Genomic DNA, 6000 nt, shown 5'->3' on the forward strand with positions numbered 1-6000 from the left:
GTGTGCCGCCGAAAGCTTGCTTGGTCGCAGAAGCGATGCATGACGGAATGATGGTGCAGATTTAGCGTGTCGTCGGCATCAAGACAGTGCACTGCCGCCGAGCGAAGGAAGATAACGAAAGGGAACAGCTTGGTAGCTGCTCAGGAAGCCGTGCCGATGGTGGCGGTGCCATCATGACAAAATCTGAGGCGGCGATATTGACGGCTGAGGCGATTTTTTTTCTTTTATTCTTTTATTACTTTTTTACAACGAAGTCGTTAAGAGTATGCTTTAACTCGGGCCCAATTCCGACGTGGCCTATTCACATAAATGTAAAACGCCGAAACGATTTTCTGAGATAACCCCTGGGCCGATTTTAATAAATTTTGCTGGATTCGGGAGAGAAAGGTAAATTCTAGTGACTATTAGAAGCGCAAATTTCTATTTAGGGCTTGAATTCTGGTAAAAGATGTTCAAAAATTCAAAAGTGCGAAAAATACAGAAGCACGAAGTTTACAAAATTAATAACTCCGCATCAAGAACTGATATCGCGGTTATGTAAACAGAATCCTTTAGACAATTCAAAGCGGACAAATCCAATATGCCGATTTATATCTTACGTGAAGTCGTTACGTTGTGAACAAGGGTTGTGGAAAAGCTGCATTTCCACATTACTAAATTTTTTTAGATTCATGCGTATTATATCAATTTTGTCCGCTTTAGATGTGCTGTTAGATGCAATGTACAGAATTGTGATATCAGTTTTGATTGCCGAAAGACAGAGTTGTAAAGTTGGTTTCGTTTTCTGAAAATTTGTGATTTTTGCCAATTTTGAATAAACAAATGATGACCCAAATAAAAGATTTTAAACCAACAGTCACTAGATTTTAAGTATTTCTTTCAAGTGCAACAAACCTTGTAATATTTGATGCAGTGGTTGTGGAGAAAAACGAGTTCTCCTTTTACATGTATTTATATAGGACCACCAGAGCTAAAGGTTCCTCTTAAGGGCTACTTTCCCCACTATCGCGTCCGCGTATAGAGCAAAATCCCGAAGATAGCATAATACCGGCCTGACCCGCAGCAGAGGTGCAGCAAACGTTCAGCTCTCCCCATACGTGGGCTGATCCCGAATGTAACGCCATGCCAGGCCGACCAGCGGCGGAGGTGAAGCAGGCATTAAGCACTCCCCATACGTGGGCCGATCCCGAAGACAGTGCAACGCGGTGCCGACATACGGCGGAGGTGCAGTTCGCCATTAAGGGGCCCACATACACAGCTTTTCGGGTCATATTTCTTCAGAGAGTGGGAGGGCACTGAGATTTTTTACTTATCAAACATCAGGTCATCGACGGCGAAACTAGGGACACCAAAGCCGTCCTCGGGCTCCACCTAGAAAGCGCCTTCGACAAAGTTACGCACTCTGCCATCCTCGCGCAGGTATCGCATCTAAACCTAGGCGAGAGGTCGTACGAATATTTCAAAGGCATCCTCACCGGCAGATGGCGGAGCTCAGACTCGGCGACCTGAAGACGGACGAGAAGACATTAGGGAGCCAGGGCACTTCCCAAGGCTCCGTCATCTCACCCATGCTATTTATTCTTGCTATGATTCAAGTTGCCAAAAGACTACGCCAGCTTGAAGGACTGAAGCACACGATATACGCGGACGACATTACGCTGTGGGTGGACGGGGGCAGTGATGCCCGCACAAAATCCACGCCACAGACGGCAGTCGACACGATCGAAGAAAGCTTGGAAGGTACGGGACTGCGTTGCTCCCCAAGTAAGTTGGAGCTCCTGCTTTATCAACCGATCAAAACGCACAGAATCAAGAAGCAAAGGAAACACGAAAAGATCAAGATCCGCACCAGGGATGGTAACACAATACCGACGGTCAGCAAGATCCGAGTCCTGGGCATGACGATCGAAGCGCTCGGCAGGAACGGAGAGATCATTCGCATCATGGGTAAAGCGGCCAACCCACCCGACTGCTCAAGCGCGTTACCACCAAGAAGGGAGTCATGAAGGAGGAAAACATCAGACTTATACACTCCTTCGTACCCTGCCACATAGTGTACGTGGCAGCCCTCCACAAGAGGATGAAAAGCGAAAAGAACAAGCTAGACATCCTAATCCGGAGGGCTTACAAGACACCCCTCGGTCTACTTGAAACTACCAACATGAAACGTCTCCTCCAGCTGGGCATACACAACACACTCGACGAGGTCATCGAAGCGCAAAGAGCCGCTCAGTTGGAAAGATTGTCATCAACAAAGGCCGGCAGAAAGATCCTGTGCAGTCTAGGCATCGGTTATCATGAACAGCAGGGACCAAAATGCCCCGTCCCCGACCACGTACGATGAAACGCGCAGGTTGACCCCTTGCCGAAGAGCATGCATCCGGAATTCAACGAAGGCAGAAGACGCGCTATAGCCAAGGCACTAACGGACCTGCACGCGGAAGACACCGGTGCCAGATACGTGGATGCAGCCGAATATGCCGGCCGCAACTGCTTCGCGATCGCGGTGGTCGACTCCGTGCGGGCGACTGCCAGCACATCGAGCAAGCAAGTGGAGGAAGCAGAAGAAATAGCCATCGCCCTGGCCATCGTAACCCGAGAATGCCACATGATCCTCAGCGACTCCAGACAGGCGGTGAGGAACTACGCCAAAGGAAGAATTGCCCCAACGTCGGCACGCGTCCTGCTCCGACAGGCATACCGCGACAAGAGGACTCGAATCAAGTGGTTCCCGGAGCACGCAGGACAAGCGTCGGAGAAGCATGCCAATCGCAACGAAACGGCACACGCCCGAGCGCGAGGATTAACCGACCGCGCCCAAGGCAATGGCTGCCCGCTGTGTTTCAGCGCCAAAGACCGGATGACCACCTATAACGAACTGACCAAGGCTTTCGGCTGCCCCGTAGACTTCTCCCGCCGCCCTGCAAAGGGCTCAGCAGGTCGCAGGCCGTGCTGTTCAGGTAACTACAAACGAGAACACTTCCAAGCCCGGCGCTATTGCATAGGATGTAACCAGAATCGCACCACCATGACAAGTGCAGAGCGTGCTGCAGGGAGAAGGCCACATTCGAGCACATGCTATGGGATTGCTCCAAACATCCAAGCCAAGCTAACTCAGGACATATACCGCCGCAGCTTGAGGAAGCAACGTGGAGCGAAGACCAAGAAATACAACTACAGGCCGTCGAGCAGGTCATCGAGGCGATGGCTAGGCAGGAGCCTGGTGAGCCGGCAACGGCGAGCGGGGATCCTCGCAGAGCACCCGCTGTAAGAGTCGGCAGTCGTAGCCGTAGGGAGGACCTTGTGGCGACAGGACTAGGCGAGCAGGATTTATTTACATATTAACATTTTAAGGAAGATACATTGGCAGTTTAGCGCGACTCCCATATGGAGCCCGCAAAACTATCATACAGCAAACAGCTTACGAGCACACAGCTCACTAGTACATTTCTAGCATGACAACGAGCACTCAGCTCCCGACGACGAGCACGCTCTAGCAGCCGGTAAACGCTGCTTATAAGCTCTCCGCTCGACGTCATAGTTCCATGTCCCCGTGGACCAGCCCTTCTGGCGGAGGGCTCACAAACACGTGCCGCGCACACGCACAGGGGAAAAGGGTCCGGAGCCGACGTCAGAGGGCTTCGTAGAACTCTGCTTTGTCTCGGGTGGCGCAGCCGAGTACCACATTCCTGAGTTGACCACGCGCCACGTGGCTGCCGGTCATCCGCAGTTCTCTGAAGTGCGCCCTGTCTGGTGGGATTGGAACAGGTGCTGCGGGCTGAAAGCTGGCACGTTGCCACCCCGTACGGCCATTCCTAACACCACCACGATGACGACGTAGGTCACGTCCGAAGCGCGCCTTCGCGCTTTACTGCAGGCTCAATAAACGTTTTCCCAATCTAATCCAATTACTTATCCGCGTTTGTCCTGCATGCGTGTGCAATAGAAACAAGAAGCAGGTATGCATAGAAAATCTGAGGTGGCGGCGGCGGGTCGTAGCGCAGAAGTTAGCATGCCCAGCCCCTCCAGGTACTTACATCTGCATTGACATGGGTTCGTGGTAGTGATAGCAACCACAGCTCTACTTTTTCTGCGCGCGATAGCCATTGTGGCAGCACGCGCAGAACTGGCAGAACTTTCGAAGTTAATCAACAAGCGTAAGACAGCTGACATAAGGAAATATAATATGGATAGAATTGAACATGCTCTCAGGAACGGAAGAAGCCTAAAAACAGTAAAGAAACTAGGAATTGGCAAGAATCAGATGTATGCGTTAAGAGACAAAGCCGGCAATATCATTACTAATATGGATGAGATAGTTCAAGTGGCTGAGGAGTTCTATAGAGATTTATACAGTACCAGTGGCACCCACGACGATAATGGAAGAGAAAATAGTCTAGACGAATTCGAAATCCCAAAGGTAATGCCGGAAGAAGTAAAGAAAGCCTTGGGAGATATGCAAAGGGGGAAGGCAGCTGGGGAGGACCAGGTAACAGCAGATTTGTTAAAGGATGGTGGACAGATTGTTCTAGAGAAACTGGCCACCCTGTATACGCAATGCCTCATGACCTCGAGCGTACCGGAATCTTGGAAGAACGCTAACATAATCCTAATCCATAAGAAAGCGGACGCCAAAGACTTGAAAAATTATAGACCGATCAGCTTACTGTCCGGTGCGTACAAACTATTTACTAAGGTAATTGCATATAGAATCAGGAGCACCTTAGACTTCTGTCAAGAAAGGACCAGGCAGGATTCCGTAAAGGCCACTCAACAATAGATCATATTCACACTATCAATCAGGTGATAGAGAAATGTGCGGAATATAACCAACCCTTATATATAGCTTTCATTGATTACGAGAAAGCGTTTGATTCTGTCGAAACCTCAGCAGTCATGGAGGCATTACGGAATCAGGGTGTAGACGAGCCGTATGTAAAAATACTGAAAGATATCTATAGCGGCTCCACAGTCACCATAGTCCTCCATAAGCAAAGCAACAAAATCCCAATAAAGAAAGGCGTCAGGCAGGGAGATACGATCTCTCCAATGCTATTCACAGCGTGTTTACAGGAGGTATTCAGAGACCTGGATTGGGAAGAATTGGGGATAAGAGTTAATGGAGAATACCTTAGTAACTTGCGATTCGCTGATGATATTGCCTTGCTTAGTAACTCAGGGGACCAACTGCAATGCATGCTCACTGACGTGGAGAGGCAAAGCCCAAGGATGGGTCTAAAAATTAATCTTCAGAAAACTAAAGTAATGTTTAACAGTCTCGGAAGAGAACAGCAATTTACAATAGGTAGTGAGGCACTAGAAGTCGTAAGGGAATATATCTACTTAGGGCAGGTAGTGACGGCGGATCCGGATCATGAGACGGAAATAATCAGAAGAATAAGAATGGGCTGGGGTGCATTTGGCAGGCATTCTCAGATCATGAACAGCAGGTTGCCATTATCCCTCAAGAGAAAAGTATATAATAGCTGTGTCTTACCAGTACTCACCTACGGGGCAGAAACCTGGAGGCTTACGAAAAGGGTTCTACTCAAATTGAGGACGACGCAACGAGCTATGGAAAGAAGAATGATAGGTGTAACGTTAAGGGATAAGAAAAGAGCAGATTGGGTGAGGGAACAAACGCGAGTTAATGACATCTTAGTTGAAATCAAGAAAAAGAAATGGGCATGGGCAGGACATGTATTGAGGAGGGAAGATAACCGATGGTCATTAAGGGTTACGGACTGGATCCCAAGGGAAGGGAAGCGTAGCAGGGGGCGGCAGAAAGTTAGGTGGGCGGATGAGATTAAGAAGTTTGCAGGCACGGCATGGCCACAATTAGTACATGACCGGGGTTGTTGGAGAAGTATGGGTGAGACCTTTGCCCTGCAGTGGGCGTAACCAGGCTGATGATGATTATGATGAGCCATTGTGAAACTAAGGATGTAGTTAGCATGCCCAGCCGTAACTGCTGCAAATTGCAGCAGTTACGAGTGGTGG

The sequence above is a fragment of the Dermacentor variabilis genome, chromosome 3, assembly GCF_050947875.1.
Source record: "Dermacentor variabilis isolate Ectoservices chromosome 3, ASM5094787v1, whole genome shotgun sequence".
In the NCBI taxonomy this organism is placed as follows: Eukaryota; Metazoa; Arthropoda; class Arachnida; order Ixodida; family Ixodidae; genus Dermacentor; species Dermacentor variabilis.